This window comes from Phyllobates terribilis, unplaced genomic scaffold (assembly GCF_046119375.1).
Source record: "Phyllobates terribilis strain yellow unplaced genomic scaffold, ASM4611937v1 Scaffold_249__1_contigs__length_2872098, whole genome shotgun sequence".
In the NCBI taxonomy this organism is placed as follows: Eukaryota; Metazoa; Chordata; class Amphibia; order Anura; family Dendrobatidae; genus Phyllobates; species Phyllobates terribilis.
In genome coordinates, this window is record NW_027363009.1 from 917,714 (window position 1) to 938,684 (window position 20,971).

The following is a 20,971-nucleotide window of genomic DNA, read 5'->3' on the forward strand; positions in this document are numbered from 1 at the left end:
TTATCTCACCACCTGTAGTTATTTAGGTGAAAGCTCCAAAATGCTTGCCTAATATGTCTGTTTATCCAAAAGGAAGTATAGAGGGAGAGCTAGATAGATAGCATTGCATTACATTACATTACATGGCAATGCAATGCACAGTTGCTGAAGTTGAACCAAAATGAGCTTGTCATCTGGCTTCTGCAACTTTTAACATGAAAAATCCAATGAGGAGAAGAAAAGCAAAGCCAAAGAGTCCATCCCAAAATCCGACAAACAAGCAAAATGAACAAAAAGCACTGAATTCAATTCTTTCTGATTTTAGAAACTGCATTAAAGAAGGGGTGCACCGGTCCTGGAGATACTGCAATACGAGGTCAATGCGTGGAGTGGACAGAGCAAGCTCTTTTTCCATCTCCCTGTTCTAAAAATCCATTTAATATATGGTCCCCAGATAGGGGACGTATCAGATATTAAACTGATAAGAACAGATACTACACTTGATCTTAGCCAAAAGGCCGAGAAGCGATAACCAGAATTGGTTTCCGACTACGGTGCCACCCAAGGATTCTGAAAAGTCCATTTGTGGAGATGGCCACCTGGACTCCCGTTAAGAAGACATGCTGTCAACCTCTAGATCCCTCACATGCCTGCACTTTTCGGCTTGCTGCTGCTGCAATCCACGCGTTTTAGATCTGCATAACTCCACCTCTTTTAGCACAGTACCCTCAACCCCCGGCTGTTCCCACCCGCCTCAACACCGTTGGAAGGGAGGAGAACCAATTAAGGCGGGGGGGGGGGTGGAACGAGCAGCTGTCTACCCTTAGCAGGAGGGTTGCTGATTAATTACCTCTCCTGCTGCTGCTGCTGCTGGCTGTCCAGCAGCAGACTGAAGGTGGCTGCTGCTGTGCGCAGGTATATAAAGGCTCAGAGCCTATTATGACACGCGCAGCCAGCGTTCCATTTCCACATTCCGTCTACTGCAGGCGGGATACCTGGATGGCTGAATGTCACTGAGAAGCTCACAGAGACCACCATAAGCAACAGTTTAAAAGAATGCCACAGACTAATCAACCAAACTTTTTGGGTTGGTTTCTCTTTTATAGTCTGCAGGCATTAAATGAAAGAAGTCAGTGTTCCAGCAGAGGGAGACAACGTTTCAGAAAAGGCATTGTAGCAAACCAAAAAAGAAATTTTAAGCGCAGCAGAGTAACCAGCTCACATACCTGTTAGCTCAGGTGAGTTTAAAAGGCTGCTGTTGATAACAAGGGCATTTGCTAAATAGATGCTGTGTGTGCAACAATATACTGAAAGGTCAATTATATTGTGCAGCTTATCTCACCACCTGTAGTTATTTAGGTGAAAGCTCCAAAATGCTTGCCTAATATGTCTGTTTATCCAAAAGGAAGTATAGAGGGAGAGCTAGATAGATAGCATTGCATTACATTACATTACATGGCAATGCAATGCACAGTTGCTGAAGTTGAACCAAAATGAGCTTGTCATCTGGCTTCTGCAACTTTTAACATGAAAAATCCAATGAGGAGAAGAAAAGCAAAGCCAAAGAGTCCATCCCAAAATCCGACAAACAAGCAAAATGAACAAAAAGCATTGAATTCAATTCTTTCTGATTTTAGAAACTGCATTAAAGAAGGGGTGCACCGGTCCTGGAGATACTGCAATACCAGGTCAATGCGTGGAGTGGACAGAGCAAGCTCTTTTTCCATCTCCCTGTTCTAAAAATCCATTTAATATATGGTCCCCAGATAGGAGACGTATCAGATATTAAACTGATAAGAACAGATACTACACTTGATCTTAGCCAAAAGGCCGAGAAGCGATAACCAGAATTGGTTTCCGACTACGGTGCCACCCAAGGATTCTGAAAAGTCCATTTGTGGAGATGGCCACCTGGACTCCCGTTAAGAAGACATGCTGTCAACCTCTAGATCCCTCACATGCCTGCACTTTTCGGCTTGCTGCTGCTGCAATCCACGCGTTTTAGATCTGCATAACTCCACCTCTTTTAGCACAGTACCCTCAACCCCCGGCTGTTCCCACCCGCCTCAACACCGTTGGAAGGGAGGAGAACCAATTAAGGCGGGGGGGGGTGGAACGAGCAGCTGTCTACCCTTAGCAGGAGGGTTGCTGATTAATTACCTCTCCTGCTGCTGCTGCTGCTGGCTGTCCAGCAGCAGACTGAAGGTGGCTGCTGCTGTGCGCAGGTATATAAAGGCTCAGAGCCTATTATGACACGCGCAGCCAGCGTTCCATTGCCACATTCCGTCTACTGCAGGCGGGATACCTGGATGGCTGAATGTCACTGAGAAGCTCACAGAGACCGCCATAAGCAACAGTTTAAAAGAATGCCACAGACTAATCAACCAAACTTTTTGGGTTGGTTTCTCTTTTATAGTCTGCAGGCATTAAATGAAAGAAGTCAGTGTTCCAGCAGAGGGAGACAACGTTTCAGAAAAGGCATTGTAGCAAACCAAAAAAGAAATTTTAAGCGCAGCAGAGTAACCAGCTCACATACCTGTTAGCTCAGGTGAGTTTAAAAGGCTGCTGTTGATAACAAGGGCATTTGCTAAATAGATGGTGTGTGTGCAACAATATACTGAAAGGTCAATTATATTGTGCAGCTTATCTCACCACCTGTAGTTATTTAGGTGAAAGCTCCAAAATGCTTGCCTAATATGTCTGTTTATCCAAAAGGAAGTATAGAGGGAGAGCTAGATAGATAGCATTGCATTACATTACATTACATGGCAATGCAATGCACAGTTGCTGAAGTTGAACCAAAATGAGCTTGTCATCTGGCTTCTGCAACTTTTAACATGAAAAATCCAATGAGGAGAAGAAAAGCAAAGCCAAAGAGTCCATCCCAAAATCCGACAAACAAGCAAAATGAACAAAAAGCATTGAATTCAATTCTTTCTGATTTTAGAAACTGCATTAAAGAAGGGGTGCACCGGTCCTGGAGATACTGCAATACGAGGTCAATGCGTGGAGTGGACAGAGCAAGCTCTTTTTCCATCTCCCTGTTCTAAAAATCCATTTAATATATGGTCCCCAGATAGGAGACGTATCAGATATTAAACTGATAAGAACAGATACTACACTTGATCTTAGCCAAAAGGCCGAGAAGCGATAACCAGAATTGGTTTCCGACTACGGTGCCACCCAAGGATTCTGAAAAGTCCATTTGTGGAGATGGCCACCTGGACTCCCGTTAAGAAGACATGCTGTCAACCTCTAGATCCCTCACATGCCTGCACTTTTCGGCTTGCTGCTGCTGCAATCCACGCGTTTTAGATCTGCATAACTCCACCTCTTTTAGCACAGTACCCTCAACCCCCGGCTGTTCCCACCCGCCTCAACACCGTTGGAAGGGAGGAGAACCAATTAAGGCGGGGGGGGGGTGGAACGAGCAGCTGTCTACCCTTAGCAGGAGGGTTGCTGATTAATTACCTCTCCTGCTGCTGCTGCTGCTGGCTGTCCAGCAGCAGACTGAAGGTGGCTGCTGCTGTGCGCAGGTATATAAAGGCTCAGAGCCTATTATGACACGCGCAGCCAGCGTTCCATTGCCACATTCCGTCTACTGCAGGCGGGATACCTGGATGGCTGAATGTCACTGAGAAGCTCACAGAGACCGCCATAAGCAACAGTTTAAAAGAATGCCACAGACTAATCAACCAAACTTTTTGGGTTGGTTTCTCTTTTATAGTCTGCAGGCATTAAATGAAAGAAGTCAGTGTTCCAGCAGAGGGAGACAACGTTTCAGAAAAGGCATTGTAGCAAACCAAAAAAGAAATTTTAAGCGCAGCAGAGTAACCAGCTCACATACCTGTTAGCTCAGGTGAGTTTAAAAGGCTGCTGTTGATAACAAGGGCATTTGCTAAATAGATGGTGTGTGTGCAACAATATACTGAAAGGTCAATTATATTGTGCAGCTTATCTCACCACCTGTAGTTATTTAGGTGAAAGCTCCAAAATGCTTGCCTAATATGTCTGTTTATCCAAAAGGAAGTATAGAGGGAGAGCTAGATAGATAGCATTGCATTACATTACATTACATGGCAATGCAATGCACAGTTGCTGAAGTTGAACCAAAATGAGCTTGTCATCTGGCTTCTGCAACTTTTAACATGAAAAATCCAATGAGGAGAAGAAAAGCAAAGCCAAAGAGTCCATCCCAAAATCCGACAAACAAGCAAAATGAACAAAAAGCATTGAATTCAATTCTTTCTGATTTTAGAAACTGCATTAAAGAAGGGGTGCACCGGTCCTGGAGATACTGCAATACGAGGTCAATGCGTGGAGTGGACAGAGCAAGCTCTTTTTCCATCTCCCTGTTCTAAAAATCCATTTAATATATGGTCCCCAGATAGGGGACGTATCAGATATTAAACTGATAAGAACAGATACTACACTTGATCTTAGCCAAAAGGCCGAGAAGCGATAACCAGAATTGGTTTCCGACTACGGTGCCACCCAAGGATTCTGAAAAGTCCATTTGTGGAGATGGCCACCTGGACTCCCGTTAAGAAGACATGCTGTCAACCTCTAGATCCCTCACATGCCTGCACTTTTCGGCTTGCTGCTGCTGCAATCCACGCATTTTAGATCTGCATAACTCCACCTCTTTTAGCACAGTACCCTCAACCCCCGGCTGTTCCCACCCGCCTCAACACCGTTGGAAGGGAGGAGAACCAATTAAGGCGGGGGGGGGGGTGGAACGAGCAGCTGTCTACCCTTAGCAGGAGGGTTGCTGATTAATTACCTCTCCTGCTGCTGCTGCTGCTGGCTGTCCAGCAGCAGACTGAAGGTGGCTGCTGCTGTGCGCAGGTATATAAAGGCTCAGAGCCTATTATGACACGCGCAGCCAGCGTTCCATTGCCACATTCCGTCTACTGCAGGCGGGATACCTGGATGGCTGAATGTCACTGAGAAGCTCACAGAGACCGCCATAAGCAACAGTTTAAAAGAATGCCACAGACTAATCAACCAAACTTTTTGGGTTGGTTTCTCTTTTATAGTCTGCAGGCATTAAATGAAAGAAGTCAGTGTTCCAGCAGAGGGAGACAACGTTTCAGAAAAGGCATTGTAGCAAACCAAAAAAGAAATTTTAAGCGCAGCAGAGTAACCAGCTCACATACCTGTTAGCTCAGGTGAGTTTAAAAGGCTGCTGTTGATAACAAGGGCATTTGCTAAATAGATGGTGTGTGTGCAACAATATACTGAAAGGTCAATTATATTGTGCAGCTTATCTCACCACCTGTAGTTATTTAGGTGAAAGCTCCAAAATGCTTGCCTAATATGTCTGTTTATCCAAAAGGAAGTATAGAGGGAGAGCTAGATAGATAGCATTGCATTACATTACATTACATGGCAATGCAATGCACAGTTGCTGAAGTTGAACCAAAATGAGCTTGTCATCTGGCTTCTGCAACTTTTAACATGAAAAATCCAATGAGGAGAAGAAAAGCAAAGCCAAAGAGTCCATCCCAAAATCCGACAAACAAGCAAAATGAACAAAAAGCATTGAATTCAATTCTTTCTGATTTTAGAAACTGCATTAAAGAAGGGGTGCACCGGTCCTGGAGATACTGCAATACCAGGTCAATGCGTGGAGTGGACAGAGCAAGCTCTTTTTCCATCTCCCTGTTCTAAAAATCCATTTAATATATGGTCCCCAGATAGGGGACGTATCAGATATTAAACTGATAAGAACAGATACTACACTTGATCTTAGCCAAAAGGCCGAGAAGCGATAACCAGAATTGGTTTCCGACTACGGTGCCACCCAAGGATTCTGAAAAGTCCATTTGTGGAGATGGCCACCTGGACTCCCGTTAAGAAGACATGCTGTCAACCTCTAGATCCCTCACATGCCTGCACTTTTCGGCTTGCTGCTGCTGCAATCCACGCGTTTTAGATCTGCATAACTCCACCTCTTTTAGCACAGTACCCTCAACCCCCGGCTGTTCCCACCCGCCTCAACACCGTTGGAAGGGAGGAGAACCAATTAAGGCGGGGGGGGGTGGAACGAGCAGCTGTCTACCCTTAGCAGGAGGGTTGCTGATTAATTACCTCTCCTGCTGCTGCTGCTGCTGGCTGTCCAGCAGCAGACTGAAGGTGGCTGCTGCTGTGCGCAGGTATATAAAGGCTCAGAGCCTATTATGACACGCGCAGCCAGCGTTCCATTGCCACATTCCGTCTACTGCAGGCGGGATACCTGGATGGCTGAATGTCACTGAGAAGCTCACAGAGACCGCCATAAGCAACAGTTTAAAAGAATGCCACAGACTAATCAACCAAACTTTTTGGGTTGCTTTCTCTTTTATAGTCTGCAGGCATTAAATGAAAGAAGTCAGTGTTCCAGCAGAGGGAGACAACGTTTCAGAAAAGGCATTGTAGCAAACCAAAAAAGAAATTTTAAGCGCAGCAGAGTAACCAGCTCACATACCTGTTAGCTCAGGTGAGTTTAAAAGGCTGCTGTTGATAACAAGGGCATTTGCTAAATAGATGGTGTGTGTGCAACAATATACTGAAAGGTCAATTATATTGTGCAGCTTATCTCACCACCTGTAGTTATTTAGGTGAAAGCTCCAAAATGCTTGCCTAATATGTCTGTTTATCCAAAAGGAAGTATAGAGGGAGAGCTAGATAGATAGCATTGCATTACATTACATTACATGGCAATGCAATGCACAGTTGCTGAAGTTGAACCAAAATGAGCTTGTCATCTGGCTTCTGCAACTTTTAACATGAAAAATCCAATGAGGAGAAGAAAAGCAAAGCCAAAGAGTCCATCCCAAAATCCGACAAACAAGCAAAATGAACAAAAAGCATTGAATTCAATTCTTTCTGATTTTAGAAACTGCATTAAAGAAGGGGTGCACCGGTCCTGGAGATACTGCAATACCAGGTCAATGCGTGGAGTGGACAGAGCAAGCTCTTTTTCCATCTCCCTGTTCTAAAAATCCATTTAATATATGGTCCCCAGATAGGGGACGTATCAGATATTAAACTGATAAGAACAGATACTACACTTGATCTTAGCCAAAAGGCCGAGAAGCGATAACCAGAATTGGTTTCCGACTACGGTGCCACCCAAGGATTCTGAAAAGTCCATTTGTGGAGATGGCCACCTGGACTCCCGTTAAGAAGACATGCTGTCAACCTCTAGATCCCTCACATGCCTGCACTTTTCGGCTTGCTGCTGCTGCAATCCACGCGTTTTAGATCTGCATAACTCCACCTCTTTTAGCACAGTACCCTCAACCCCCGGCTGTTCCCACCCGCCTCAACACCGTTGGAAGGGAGGAGAACCAATTAAGGTGGGGGGGGGGGGTGGAACGAGCAGCTGTCTACCCTTAGCAGGAGGGTTGCTGATTAATTACCTCTCCTGCTGCTGCTGCTGCTGGCTGTCCAGCAGCAGACTGAAGGTGGCTGCTGCTGTGCGCAGGTATATAAAGGCTCAGAGCCTATTATGACACGCGCAGCCAGCGTTCCATTGCCACATTCCGTCTACTGCAGGCGGGATACCTGGATGGCTGAATGTCACTGAGAAGCTCACAGAGACCGCCATAAGCAACAGTTTAAAAGAATGCCACAGACTAATCAACCAAACTTTTTGGGTTGGTTTCTCTTTTATAGTCTGCAGGCATTAAATGAAAGAAGTCAGTGTTCCAGCAGAGGGAGACAACGTTTCAGAAAAGGCATTGTAGCAAACCAAAAAAGAAATTTTAGGCGCAGCAGAGTAACCAGCTCACATACCTGTTAGCTCAGGTGAGTTTAAAAGGCTGCTGTTGATAACAAGGGCATTTGCTAAATAGATGGTGTGTGTGCAACAATATACTGAAAGGTCAATTATATTGTGCAGCTTATCTCACCACCTGTAGTTATTTAGGTGAAAGCTCCAAAATGCTTGCCTAATATGTCTGTTTATCCAAAAGGAAGTATAGAGGGAGAGCTAGATAGATAGCATTGCATTACATTACATTACATGGCAATGCAATGCACAGTTGCTGAAGTTGAACCAAAATGAGCTTGTCATCTGGCTTCTGCACCTTTTAACATGAAAAATCCAATGAGGAGAAGAAAAGCAAAGCCAAAGAGTCCATCCCAAAATCCGACAAACAAGCAAAATGAACAAAAAGCATTGAATTCAATTCTTTCTGATTTTAGAAACTGCATTAAAGAAGGGGTGCACCGGTCCTGGAGATACTGCAATACCAGGTCAATGCGTGGAGTGGACAGAGCAAGCTCTTTTTCCATCTCCCTGTTCTAAAAATCCATTTAATATATGGTCTCCAGATAGGGGACGTATCAGATATTAAACTGATAAGAACAGATACTACACTTGATCTTAGCCAAAAGGCCGAGAAGCGATAACCAGAATTGGTTTCCGACTACGGTGCCACCCAAGGATTCTGAAAAGTCCATTTGTGGAGATGGCCACCTGGACTCCCGTTAAGAAGACATGCTGTCAACCTCTAGATCCCTCACATGCCTGCACTTTTCGGCTTGCTGCTGCTGCAATCCACGCGTTTTAGATCTGCATAACTCCACCTCTTTTAGCACAGTACCCTCAACCCCCGGCTGTTCCCACCCGCCTCATCACCGTTGGAAGGGAGGAGAACCAATTAAGGCGGGGGGGGGGTGGAACGAGCAGCTGTCTACCCTTAGCAGGAGGGTTGCTGATTAATTACCTCTCCTGCTGCTGCTGCTGCTGGCTGTCCAGCAGCAGACTGAAGGTGGCTGCTGCTGTGCGCAGGTATATAAAGGCTCAGAGCCTATTATGACACGCGCAGCCAGCGTTCCATTGCCACATTCCGTCTACTGCAGGCGGGATACCTGGATGGCTGAATGTCACTGAGAAGCTCACAGAGACCGCCATAAGCAACAGTTTAAAAGAATGCCACAGACTAATCAACCAAACTTTTTGGGTTGGTTTCTCTTTTATAGTCTGCAGGCATTAAATGAAAGAAGTCAGTGTTCCAGCAGAGGGAGACAACGTTTCAGAAAAGGCATTGTAGCAAACCAAAAAAGAAATTTTAAGCGCAGCAGAGTAACCAGCTCACATACCTGTTAGCTCAGGTGAGTTTAAAAGGCTGCTGTTGATAACAAGGGCATTTGCTAAATAGATGGTGTGTGTGCAACAATATACTGAAAGGTCAATTATATTGTGCAGCTTATCTCACCACCTGTAGTTATTTAGGTGAAAGCTCCAAAATGCTTGCCTAATATGTCTGTTTATCCAAAAGGAAGTATAGAGGGAGAGCTAGATAGATAGCATTGCATTACATTACATTACATGGCAATGCAATGCACAGTTGCTGAAGTTGAACCAAAATGAGCTTGTCATCTGGCTTCTGCAACTTTTAACATGAAAAATCCAATGAGGAGAAGAAAAGCAAAGCCAAAGAGTCCATCCCAAAATCCGACAAACAAGCAAAATTAACAAAAAGCATTGAATTCAATTCTTTCTGATTTTAGAAACTGCATTAAAGAAGGGGTGCACCGGTCCTGGAGATACTGCAATACCAGGTCAATGCGTGGAGTGGACAGAGCAAGCTCTTTTTCCATCTCCCTGTTCTAAAAATCCATTTAATATATGGTCCCCAGATAGGGGACGTATCAGATATTAAACTGATAAGAACAGATACTACACTTGATCTTAGCCAAAAGGCCGAGAAGCGATAACCAGAATTGGTTTCCGACTACGGTGCCACCCAAGGATTCTGAAAAGTCCATTTGTGGAGATGGCCACCTGGACTCCCGTTAAGAAGACATGCTGTCAACCTCTAGATCCCTCACATGCCTGCACTTTTCGGCTTGCTGCTGCTGCAATCCACGCGTTTTAGATCTGCATAACTCCACCTCTTTTAGCACAGTACCCTCAACCCCCGGCTGTTCCCACCCGCCTCAACACCGTTGGAAGGGAGGAGAACCAATTAAGGTGGGGGGGGGGGTGGAACGAGCAGCTGTCTACCCTTAGCAGGAGGGTTGCTGATTAATTACCTCTCCTGCTGCTGCTGCTGCTGGCTGTCCAGCAGCAGACTGAAGGTGGCTGCTGCTGTGCGCAGGTATATAAAGGCTCAGAGCCTATTATGACACGCGCAGCCAGCGTTCCATTGCCACATTCCGTCTACTGCAGGCGGGATACCTGGATGGCTGAATGTCACTGAGAAGCTCACAGAGACCGCCATAAGCAACAGTTTAAAAGAATGCCACAGACTAATCAACCAAACTTTTTGGGTTGGTTTCTCTTTTATAGTCTGCAGGCATTAAATGAAAGAAGTCAGTGTTCCAGCAGAGGGAGACAACGTTTCAGAAAAGGCATTGTAGCAAACCAAAAAAGAAATTTTAGGCGCAGCAGAGTAACCAGCTCACATACCTGTTAGCTCAGGTGAGTTTAAAAGGCTGCTGTTGATAACAAGGGCATTTGCTAAATAGATGGTGTGTGTGCAACAATATACTGAAAGGTCAATTATATTGTGCAGCTTATCTCACCACCTGTAGTTATTTAGGTGAAAGCTCCAAAATGCTTGCCTAATATGTCTGTTTATCCAAAAGGAAGTATAGAGGGAGAGCTAGATAGATAGCATTGCATTACATTACATTACATGGCAATGCAATGCACAGTTGCTGAAGTTGAACCAAAATGAGCTTGTCATCTGGCTTCTGCAACTTTTAACATGAAAAATCCAATGAGGAGAAGAAAAGCAAAGCCAAAGAGTCCATCCCAAAATCCGACAAACAAGCAAAATGAACAAAAAGCATTGAATTCAATTCTTTCTGATTTTAGAAACTGCATTAAAGAAGGGGTGCACCGGTCCTGGAGATACTGCAATACCAGGTCAATGCGTGGAGTGGACAGAGCAAGCTCTTTTTCCATCTCCCTGTTCTAAAAATCCATTTAATATATGGTCCCCAGATAGGGGACGTATCAGATATTAAACTGATAAGAACAGATACTACACTTGATCTTAGCCAAAAGGCCGAGAAGCGATAACCAGAATTGGTTTCCGACTACGGTGCCACCCAAGGATTCTGAAAAGTCCATTTGTGGAGATGGCCACCTGGACTCCCGTTAAGAAGACATGCTGTCAACCTCTAGATCCCTCACATGCCTGCACTTTTCGGCTTGCTGCTGCTGCAATCCACGCGTTTTAGATCTGCATAACTCCACCTCTTTTAGCACAGTACCCTCAACCCCTGGCTGTTCCCACCCGCCTCAACACCGTTGGAAGGGAGGAGAACCAATTAAGGTGGGGGGGGGGGGTGGAACGAGCAGCTGTCTACCCTTAGCAGGAGGGTTGCTGATTAATTACCTCTCCTGCTGCTGCTGCTGCTGGCTGTCCAGCAGCAGACTGAAGGTGGCTGCTGCTGTGCGCAGGTATATAAAGGCTCAGAGCCTATTATGACACGCGCAGCCAGCGTTCCATTGCCACATTCCGTCTACTGCAGGCGGGATACCTGGATGGCTGAATGTCACTGAGAAGCTCACAGAGACCGCCATAAGCAACAGTTTAAAAGAATGCCACAGACTAATCAACCAAACTTTTTGGGTTGGTTTCTCTTTTATAGTCTGCAGGCATTAAATGAAAGAAGTCAGTGTTCCAGCAGAGGGAGACAACGTTTCAGAAAAGGCATTGTAGCAAACCAAAAAAGAAATTTTAGGCGCAGCAGAGTAACCAGCTCACATACCTGTTAGCTCAGGTGAGTTTAAAAGGCTGCTGTTGATAACAAGGGCATTTGCTAAATAGATGGTGTGTGTGCAACAATATACTGAAAGGTCAATTATATTGTGCAGCTTATCTCACCACCTGTAGTTATTTAGGTGAAAGCTCCAAAATGCTTGCCTAATATGTCTGTTTATCCAAAAGGAAGTATAGAGGGAGAGCTAGATAGATAGCATTGCATTACATTACATTACATGGCAATGCAATGCACAGTTGCTGAAGTTGAACCAAAATGAGCTTGTCATCTGGCTTCTGCAACTTTTAACATGAAAAATCCAATGAGGAGAAGAAAAGCAAAGCCAAAGAGTCCATCCCAAAATCCGACAAACAAGCAAAATGAACAAAAAGTATTGAATTCAATTCTTTCTGATTTTAGAAACTGCATTAAAGAAGGGGTGCACCGGTCCTGGAGATACTGCAATACCAGGTCAATGCGTGGAGTGGACAGAGCAAGCTCTTTTTCCATCTCCCTGTTCTAAAAATCCATTTAATATATGGTCCCCAGATAGGGGACGTATCAGATATTAAACTGATAAGAACAGATACTACACTTGATCTTAGCCAAAAGGCCGAGAAGCGATAACCAGAATTCGTTTCCGACTACGGTGCCACCCAAGGATTCTGAAAAGTCCATTTGTGGAGATGGCCACCTGGACTCCCGTTAAGAAGACATGCTGTCAACCTCTAGATCCCTCACATGCCTGCACTTTTCGGCTTGCTGCTGCTGCAATCCACGCGTTTTAGATCTGCATAACTCCACCTCTTTTAGCACAGTACCCTCAACCCCCGGCTGTTCCCACCCGCCTCAACACCGTTGGAAGGGAGGAGAACCAATTAAGGCGGGGGGGGGGTGGAACGAGCAGCTGTCTACCCTTAGCAGGAGGGTTGCTGATTAATTACCTCTCCTGCTGCTGCTGCTGCTGGCTGTCCAGCAGCAGACTGAAGGTGGCTGCTGCTGTGCGCAGGTATATAAAGGCTCAGAGCCTATTATGACACGCGCAGCCAGCGTTCCATTGCCACATTCCGTCTACTGCAGGCGGGATACCTGGATGGCTGAATGTCACTGAGAAGCTCACAGAGACCGCCATAAGCAACAGTTTAAAAGAATGCCACAGACTAATCAACCAAACTTTTTGGGTTGGTTTCTCTTTTATAGTCTGCAGGCATTAAATGAAAGAAGTCAGTGTTCCAGCAGAGGGAGACAACGTTTCAGAAAAGGCATTGTAGCAAACCAAAAAAGAAATTTTAAGCGCAGCAGAGTAACCAGCTCACATACCTGTTAGCTCAGGTGAGTTTAAAAGGCTGCTGTTGATAACAAGGGCATTTGCTAAATAGATGGTGTGTGTGCAACAATATACTGAAAGGTCAATTATATTGTGCAGCTTATCTCACCACCTGTAGTTATTTAGGTGAAAGCTCCAAAATGCTTGCCTAATATGTCTGATTATCCAAAAGGAAGTATAGAGGGAGAGCTAGATAGATAGCATTGCATTACATTACATTACATGGCAATGCAATGCACAGTTGCTGAAGTTGAACCAAAATGAACTTGTCATCTGGCTTCTGCAACTTTTAACATGAAAAATCCAATGAGGAGAAGAAAAGCAAAGCCAAAGAGTCCATCCCAAAATCCGACAAACAAGCAAAATGAACAAAAAGCATTGAATTCAATTCTTTCTGATTTTAGAAACTGCATTAAAGAAGGGGTGCACCGGTCCTGGAGATACTGCAATACCAGGTCAATGCGTGGAGTGGACAGAGCAAGCTCTTTTTCCATCTCCCTGTTCTAAAAATCCATTTAATATATGGTCCCCAGATAGGGGACGTATCAGATATTAAACTGATAAGAACAGATACTACACTTGATCTTAGCCAAAAGGCCGAGAAGCGATAACCAGAATTGGTTTCCGACTACGGTGCCACCCAAGGATTCTGAAAAGTCCATTTGTGGAGATGGCCACCTGGACTCCCGTTAAGAAGACATGCTGTCAACCTCTAGATCCCTCACATGCCTGCACTTTTCGGCTTGCTGCTGCTGCAATCCACGCGTTTTAGATCTGCATAACTCCACCTCTTTTAGCACAGTACCCTCAACCCCCGGCTGTTCCCACCCGCCTCAACACCGTTGGAAGGGAGGAGAACCAATTAAGGCGGGGGGGGGGTGGAACGAGCAGCTGTCTACCCTTAGCAGGAGGGTTGCTGATTAATTACCTCTCCTGCTGCTGCTGCTGCTGGCTGTCCAGCAGCAGACTGAAGGTGGCTGCTGCTGTGCGCAGGTATATAAAGGCTCAGAGCCTATTATGACACGCGCAGCCAGCGTTCCATTGCCACATTCCGTCTACTGCAGGCGGGATACCTGGATGGCTGAATGTCACTGAGAAGCTCACAGAGACCGCCATAAGCAACAGTTTAAAAGAATGCCACAGACTAATCAACCAAACTTTTTGGGTTGGTTTCTCTTTTATAGTCTGCAGGCATTAAATGAAAGAAGTCAGTGTTCTAGCAGAGGGAGACAACGTTTCAGAAAAGGCATTGTAGCAAACCAAAAAAGAAATTTTAAGCGCAGCAGAGTAACCAGCTCACATACCTGTTAGCTCAGGTGAGTTTAAAAGGCTGCTGTTGATAACAAGGGCATTTGCTAAATAGATGGTGTGTGTGCAACAATATACTGAAAGGTCAATTATATTGTGCAGCTTATCTCACCACCTGTAGTTATTTAGGTGAAAGCTCCAAAATGCTTGCCTAATATGTCTGTTTATCCAAAAGGAAGTATAGAGGGAGAGCTAGATAGATAGCATTGCATTACATTACATTACATGGCAATGCAATGCACAGTTGCTGAAGTTGAACCAAAATGAGCTTGTCATCTCGCTTCTGCAACTTTTAACATGAAAAATCCAATGAGGAGAAGAAAAGCAAAGCCAAAGAGTCCATCCCAAAATCCGACAAACAAGCAAAATGAACAAAAAGCATTGAATTCAATTCTTTCTGATTTTAGAAACTGCATTAAAGAAGGGGTGCACCGGTCCTGGAGATACTGCAATACCAGGTCAATGCGTGGAGTGGACAGAGCAAGCTCTTTTTCCATCTCCCTGTTCTAAAAATCCATTTAATATATGGTCCCCAGATAGGGGACGTATCAGATATTAAACTGATAAGAACAGATACTACACTTGATCTTAGCCAAAAGGCCGAGAAGCGATAACCAGAATTGGTTTCTGACTACGGTGCCACCCAAGGATTCTGAAAAGTCCATTTGTGGAGATGGCCACCTGGACTCCCGTTAAGAAGACATGCTGTCAACCTCTAGATCCCTCACATGCCTGCACTTTTCGGCTTGCTGCTGCTGCAATCCACGCGTTTTAGATCTGCATAACTCCACCTCTTTTAGCACAGTACCCTCAACCCCCGGCTGTTCCCACCCGCCTCAACACCGTTGGAAGGGAGGAGAACCAATTAAGGTGGGGGGGGGGGTGGAACGAGCAGCTGTCTACCCTTAGCAGGAGGGTTGCTGATTAATTACCTCTCCTGCTGCTGCTGCTGCTGGCTGTCCAGCAGCAGACTGAAGGTGGCTGCTGCTGTGCGCAGGTATATAAAGGCTCAGAGCCTATTATGACACGCGCAGCCAGCGTTCCATTGCCACATTCCGTCTACTGCAGGCGGGATACCTGGATGGCTGAATGTCACTGAGAAGCTCACAGAGACCGCCATAAGCAACAGTTTAAAAGAATGCCACAGACTAATCAACCAAACTTTTTGGGTTGGTTTCTCTTTTATAGTCTGCAGGCATTAAATGAAAGAAGTCAGTGTTCCAGCAGAGGGAGACAACGTTTCAGAAAAGGCATTGTAGCAAACCAAAAAAGAAATTTTAGGCGCAGCAGAGTAACCAGCTCACATACCTGTTAGCTCAGGTGAGTTTAAAAGGCTGCTGTTGATAACAAGGGCATTTGCTAAATAGATGGTGTGTGTGCAACAATATACTGAAAGGTCAATTATATTGTGCAGCTTATCTCACCACCTGTAGTTATTTAGGTGAAAGCTCCAAAATGCTTGCCTAATATGTCTGTTTATCCAAAAGGAAGTATAGAGGGAGAGCTAGATAGATAGCATTGCATTACATTACATTACATGGCAATGCAATGCACAGTTGCTGAAGTTGAACCAAAATGAGCTTGTCATCTGGCTTCTGCAACTTTTAACATGAAAAATCCAATGAGGAGAAGAAAAGCAAAGCCAAAGAGTCCATCCCAAAATCCGACAAACAAGCAAAATGAACAAAAAGCATTGAATTCAATTCTTTCTGATTTTAGAAACTGCATTAAAGAAGGGGTGCACCGGTCCTGGAGATACTGCAATACCAGGTCAATGCGTGGAGTGGACAGAGCAAGCTCTTTTTCCATCTCCCTGTTCTAAAAATCCATTTAATATATGGTCCCCAGATAGGGGACGTATCAGATATTAAACTGATAAGAACAGATACTACACTTGATCTTAGCCAAAAGGCCGAGAAGCGATAACCAGAATTGGTTTCCGACTACGGTGCCACCCAAGGATTCTGAAAAGTCCATTTGTGGAGATGGCCACCTGGACTCCCGTTAAGAAGACATGCTGTCAACCTCTAGATCCCTCACATGCCTGCACTTTTCGGCTTGCTGCTGCTGCAATCCACGCGTTTTAGATCTGCATAACTCCACCTCTTTTAGCACAGTACCCTCAAACCCCTGGCTGTTCCCACCCGCCTCAACACCGTTGGAAGGGAGGAGAACCAATTAAGGTGGGGGGGGGGGGTGGAACGAGCAGCTGTCTACCCTTAGCAGGAGGGTTGCTGATTAATTACCTCTCCTGCTGCTGCTGCTGCTGGCTGTCCAGCAGCAGACTGAAGGTGGCTGCTGCTGTGCGCAGGTATATAAAGGCTCAGAGCCTATTATGACACGCGCAGCCAGCGTTCCATTGCCACATTCCGTCTACTGCAGGCGGGATACCTGGATGGCTGAATGTCACTGAGAAGCTCACAGAGACCGCCATAAGCAACAGTTTAAAAGAATGCCACAGACTAATCAACCAAACTTTTTGGGTTGGTTTCTCTTTTATAGTCTGCAGGCATTAAATGAAAGAAGTCAGTGTTCCAGCAGAGGGAGACAACGTTTCAGAAAAGGCATTGTAGCAAACCAAAAAAGAAATTTTAGGCGCAGCAGAGTAACCAGCTCACATACCTGTTAGCTCAGGTGAGTTTAAAAGGCTGCTGTTGATAACAAGGGCATTTGCTAAATAGATGGTGTGTGTGCAACAATATACTGAAAGGTCAATTATATTGTGCAGCTTATCTCACCACCTGTAGTTATTTAGGTGAAAGCTCCAAAATGCTTGCCTAATATGTCTGTTTATCCAAAAGGAAGTATAGAGGGAGAGCTAGATAGATAGCATTGCATTACATTACATTACATGGCAATGCAATGCACAGTTGCTGAAGTTGAACCAAAATGAGCTTGTCATCTGGCTTCTGCAACTTTTAACATGAAAAATCCAATGAGGAGAAGAAAAGCAAAGCCAAAGAGTCCATCCCAAAATCCGACAAACAAGCAAAATGAACAAAAAGTATTGAATTCAATTCTTTCTGATTTTAGAAACTGCATTAAAGAAGGGGTGCACCGGTCCTGGAGATACTGCAATACCAGGTCAATGCGTGGAGTGGACAGAGCAAGCTCTTTTTCCATCTCCCTGTTCTAAAAATCCATTTAATATATGGTCCCCAGATAGGGGACGTATCAGATATTAAACTGATAAGAACAGATACTACACTTGATCTTAGCCAAAAGGCCGAGAAGCGATAACCAGAATTCGTTTCCGACTACGGTGCCACCCAAGGATTCTGAAAAGTCCATTTGTGGAGATGGCCACCTGGACTCCCGTTAAGAAGACATGCTGTCAACCTCTAGATCCCTCACATGCCTGCACTTTTCGGCTTGCTGCTGCTGCAATCCACGCGTTTTAGATCTGCATAACTCCACCTCTTTTAGCACAGTACCCTCAACCCCCGGCTGTTCCCACCCGCCTCAACACCGTTGGAAGGGAGGAGAACCAATTAAGGCGGGGGGGGGGTGGAACGAGCAGCTGTCTACCCTTAGCAGGAGGGTTGCTGATTAATTACCTCTCCTGCTGCTGCTGCTGCTGGCTGTCCAGCAGCAGACTGAAGGTGGCTGCTGCTGTGCGCAGGTATATAAAGGCTCAGAGCCTATTATGACACGCGCAGCCAGCGTTCCATTGCCACATTCCGTCTACTGCAGGCGGGATACCTGGATGGCTGAATGTCACTGAGAAGCTCACAGAGACCGCCATAAGCAACAGTTTAAAAGAATGCCACAGACTAATCAACCAAACTTTTTGGGTTGGTTTCTCTTTTATAGTCTGCAGGCATTAAATGAAAGAAGTCAGTGTTCCAGCAGAGGGAGACAACGTTTCAGAAAAGGCATTGTAGCAAACCAAAAAAGAAATTTTAAGCGCAGCAGAGTAACCAGCTCACATACCTGTTAGCTCAGGTGAGTTTAAAAGGCTGCTGTTGATAACAAGGGCATTTGCTAAATAGATGGTGTGTGTGCAACAATATACTGAAAGGTCAATTATATTGTGCAGCTTATCTCACCACCTGTAGTTATTTAGGTGAAAGCTCCAAAATGCTTGCCTAATATGTCTGATTATCCAAAAGGAAGTATAGAGGGAGAGCTAGATAGATAGCATTGCATTACATTACATTACATGGCAATGCAATGCACAGTTGCTGAAGTTGAACCAAAATGAACTTGTCATCTGGCTTCTGCAACTTTTAACATGAAAAATCCAATGAGGAGAAGAAAAGCAAAGCCAAAGAGTCCATCCCAAAATCCGACAAACAAGCAAAATGAACAAAAAGCATTGAATTCAATTCTTTCTGATTTTAGAAACTGCATTAAAGAAGGGGTGCACCGGTCCTGGAGATACTGCAATACCAGGTCAATGCGTGGAGTGGACAGAGCAAGCTCTTTTTCCATCTCCCTGTTCTAAAAATCCATTTAATATATGGTCCCCAGATAGGGGACGTATCAGATATTAAACTGATAAGAACAGATACTACACTTGATCTTAGCCAAAAGGCCGAGAAGCGATAACCAGAATTGGTTTCCGACTACGGTGCCACCCAAGGATTCTGAAAAGTCCATTTGTGGAGATGGCCACCTGGACTCCCGTTAAGAAGACATGCTGTCAACCTCTAGATCCCTCACATGCCTGCACTTTTCGGCTTGCTGCTGCTGCAATCCACGCGTTTTAGATCTGCATAACTCCACCTCTTTTAGCACAGTACCCTCAACCCCCGGCTGTTCCCACCCGCCTCAACACCGTTGGAAGGGAGGAGAACCAATTAAGGCGGGGGGGGGGTGGAACGAGCAGCTGTCTACCCTTAGCAGGAGGGTTGCTGATTAATTACCTCTCCTGCTGCTGCTGCTGCTGGCTGTCCAGCAGCAGACTGAAGGTGGCTGCTGCTGTGCGCAGGTATATAAAGGCTCAGAGCCTATTATGACACGCGCAGCCAGCGTTCCATTGCCACATTCCGTCTACTGCAGGCGGGATACCTGGATGGCTGAATGTCACTGAGAAGCTCACAGAGACCGCCATAAGCAACAGTTTAAAAGAATGCCACAGACTAATCAACCAAACTTTTTGGGTTGGTTTCTCTTTTATAGTCTGCAGGCATTAAATGAAAGAAGTCAGTGTTCTAGCAGAGGGAGACAACGTTTCAGAAAAGGCATTGTAGCAAACCAAAAAAGAAATTTTAAGCGCAGCAGAGTAACCAGCTCACATACCTGTTAGCTCAGGTGAGTTTAAAAGGCTGCTGTTGATAACAAGGGCATTTGCTAAATAGATGGTGTGTGTGCAACAATATACTGAAAGGTCAATTATATTGTGCAGCTTATCTCACCACCTGTAGTTATTTAGGTGAAAGCTCCAAAATGCTTGCCTAATATGTCTGTTTATCCAAAAGGAAGTATAGAGGGAGAGCTAGATAGATAGCATTGCATTACATTACATTACATGGCAATGCAATGCACAGTTGCTGAAGTTGAACCAAAATGAGCTTGTCATCTCGCTTCTGCAACTTTTAACATGAAAAATCCAATGAGGAGAAGAAAAGCAAAGCCAAAGAGTCCATCCCAAAATCCGACAAACAAGCAAAATGAACAAAAAGCATTGAATTCAATTCTTTCTGATTTTAGAAACTGCATTAAAGAAGGGGTGCACCGGTCCTGGAGATACTGCAATACCAGGTCAATGCGTGGAGTGGACAGAGCAAGCTCTTTTTCCATCTCCCTGTTCTAAAAATCCATTTAATATATGGTCCCCAGATAGGGGACGTATCAGATATTAAACTGATAAGAACAGATACTACACTTGATCTTAGCCAAAAGGCCGAGAAGCGATAACCAGAATTGGTTTCTGACTACGGTGCCACCCAAGGATTCTGAAAAGTCCATTTGTGGAGATGGCCACCTGGACTCCCGTTAAGAAGACATGCTGTCAACCTCTAGATCCCTCACATGCCTGCACTTTTCGGCTTGCTGCTGCTGCAATCCACGCGTTTTAGATCTGCATAACTCCACCTCTTTTAGCACAGTACCCTCAACCCCCGGCTGTTCCCACCCGCCTCAACACCGTTGGAAGGGAGGAGAACCAATTAAGGCGGGGGGGGGGTGGAACGAGCAGCTGTCTACCCTTAGCAGGAGGGTTGCTGATTAATTACCTCTCCTGCTGCTGCTGCTGCTGGCTGTCCAGCAGCAGACTGAAGGTGGCTGCTGCTGTGCGCAGGTATATAAAGGCTCAGAGCCTATTATGACACGCGCAGCCAGCGTTCCATTGCCACATTCCGTCTACTGCAGGCGGGATACCTGGATGGCTGAATGTCACTGAGAAGCTCACAGAGACCGCCATAAGCAACAGTTTAAAAGAATGCCACAGACTAATCAACCAAACTTTTTGGGTTGGTTTCTCTTTTATAGTCTGCAGGCATTAAATGAAAGAAGTCAGTGTTCCAGCAGAGGGAGACAACGTTTCAGAAAAGGCATTGTAGCAAACCAAAAAAGAAATTTTAAGCGCAGCAGAGTAACCAGCTCACATACCTGTTAGCTCAGGTAAGTTTAAAAGGCTGCTGTTGATAACAAGGGCATTTGCTAAATAGATGGTGTGTGTGCAACAATATACTGAAAGGTCAA

General features: G+C 45.1%; 16 non-coding genes across 16 annotated transcripts; all 16 read right to left on the bottom strand.

Annotated features, from left to right (window-relative positions):
• Nucleotides 1–318: 318 nt before the first annotated feature.
• On the bottom strand, nt 319–509 carry LOC141218281 (U2 spliceosomal RNA). The gene has a single exon (XR_012287034.1). It is a non-coding gene; the product is annotated as a U2 spliceosomal RNA (small nuclear RNA).
• Nucleotides 510–1,630: 1,121 nt separating this feature from the next.
• LOC141218173 (U2 spliceosomal RNA) lies at nt 1,631–1,821 on the bottom strand. The gene has a single exon (XR_012286931.1). It is a non-coding gene; the product is annotated as a U2 spliceosomal RNA (small nuclear RNA).
• A 1,119-nt stretch (nt 1,822–2,940) lies between these two features.
• On the bottom strand, nt 2,941–3,131 carry LOC141218301 (U2 spliceosomal RNA). Its single transcript, XR_012287055.1, has one exon. It is a non-coding gene; the product is annotated as a U2 spliceosomal RNA (small nuclear RNA).
• Nucleotides 3,132–4,251: 1,120 nt separating this feature from the next.
• LOC141218282 (U2 spliceosomal RNA) lies at nt 4,252–4,442 on the bottom strand. The gene has a single exon (XR_012287035.1). It is a non-coding gene; the product is annotated as a U2 spliceosomal RNA (small nuclear RNA).
• Nucleotides 4,443–5,563: 1,121 nt separating this feature from the next.
• LOC141218819 (U2 spliceosomal RNA) lies at nt 5,564–5,754 on the bottom strand. Its single transcript, XR_012287507.1, has one exon. It is a non-coding gene; the product is annotated as a U2 spliceosomal RNA (small nuclear RNA).
• A 1,119-nt stretch (nt 5,755–6,873) lies between these two features.
• Nucleotides 6,874–7,064, bottom strand: LOC141218820 (U2 spliceosomal RNA). The gene has a single exon (XR_012287508.1). It is a non-coding gene; the product is annotated as a U2 spliceosomal RNA (small nuclear RNA).
• Nucleotides 7,065–8,186: 1,122 nt separating this feature from the next.
• On the bottom strand, nt 8,187–8,377 carry LOC141218242 (U2 spliceosomal RNA). Its single transcript, XR_012286995.1, has one exon. It is a non-coding gene; the product is annotated as a U2 spliceosomal RNA (small nuclear RNA).
• Nucleotides 8,378–9,497: 1,120 nt separating this feature from the next.
• LOC141218821 (U2 spliceosomal RNA) lies at nt 9,498–9,688 on the bottom strand. The gene has a single exon (XR_012287509.1). It is a non-coding gene; the product is annotated as a U2 spliceosomal RNA (small nuclear RNA).
• A 1,121-nt stretch (nt 9,689–10,809) lies between these two features.
• Nucleotides 10,810–11,000, bottom strand: LOC141218823 (U2 spliceosomal RNA). The gene has a single exon (XR_012287511.1). It is a non-coding gene; the product is annotated as a U2 spliceosomal RNA (small nuclear RNA).
• A 1,122-nt stretch (nt 11,001–12,122) lies between these two features.
• On the bottom strand, nt 12,123–12,313 carry LOC141218824 (U2 spliceosomal RNA). The gene has a single exon (XR_012287512.1). It is a non-coding gene; the product is annotated as a U2 spliceosomal RNA (small nuclear RNA).
• A 1,120-nt stretch (nt 12,314–13,433) lies between these two features.
• LOC141218825 (U2 spliceosomal RNA) lies at nt 13,434–13,624 on the bottom strand. Its single transcript, XR_012287513.1, has one exon. It is a non-coding gene; the product is annotated as a U2 spliceosomal RNA (small nuclear RNA).
• A 1,120-nt stretch (nt 13,625–14,744) lies between these two features.
• On the bottom strand, nt 14,745–14,935 carry LOC141218826 (U2 spliceosomal RNA). The gene has a single exon (XR_012287514.1). It is a non-coding gene; the product is annotated as a U2 spliceosomal RNA (small nuclear RNA).
• Nucleotides 14,936–16,056: 1,121 nt separating this feature from the next.
• LOC141218827 (U2 spliceosomal RNA) lies at nt 16,057–16,247 on the bottom strand. Its single transcript, XR_012287515.1, has one exon. It is a non-coding gene; the product is annotated as a U2 spliceosomal RNA (small nuclear RNA).
• A 1,123-nt stretch (nt 16,248–17,370) lies between these two features.
• On the bottom strand, nt 17,371–17,561 carry LOC141218829 (U2 spliceosomal RNA). The gene has a single exon (XR_012287517.1). It is a non-coding gene; the product is annotated as a U2 spliceosomal RNA (small nuclear RNA).
• A 1,120-nt stretch (nt 17,562–18,681) lies between these two features.
• LOC141218830 (U2 spliceosomal RNA) lies at nt 18,682–18,872 on the bottom strand. Its single transcript, XR_012287518.1, has one exon. It is a non-coding gene; the product is annotated as a U2 spliceosomal RNA (small nuclear RNA).
• Nucleotides 18,873–19,992: 1,120 nt separating this feature from the next.
• Nucleotides 19,993–20,183, bottom strand: LOC141218831 (U2 spliceosomal RNA). Its single transcript, XR_012287519.1, has one exon. It is a non-coding gene; the product is annotated as a U2 spliceosomal RNA (small nuclear RNA).
• Nucleotides 20,184–20,971: the final 788 nt, after the last annotated feature.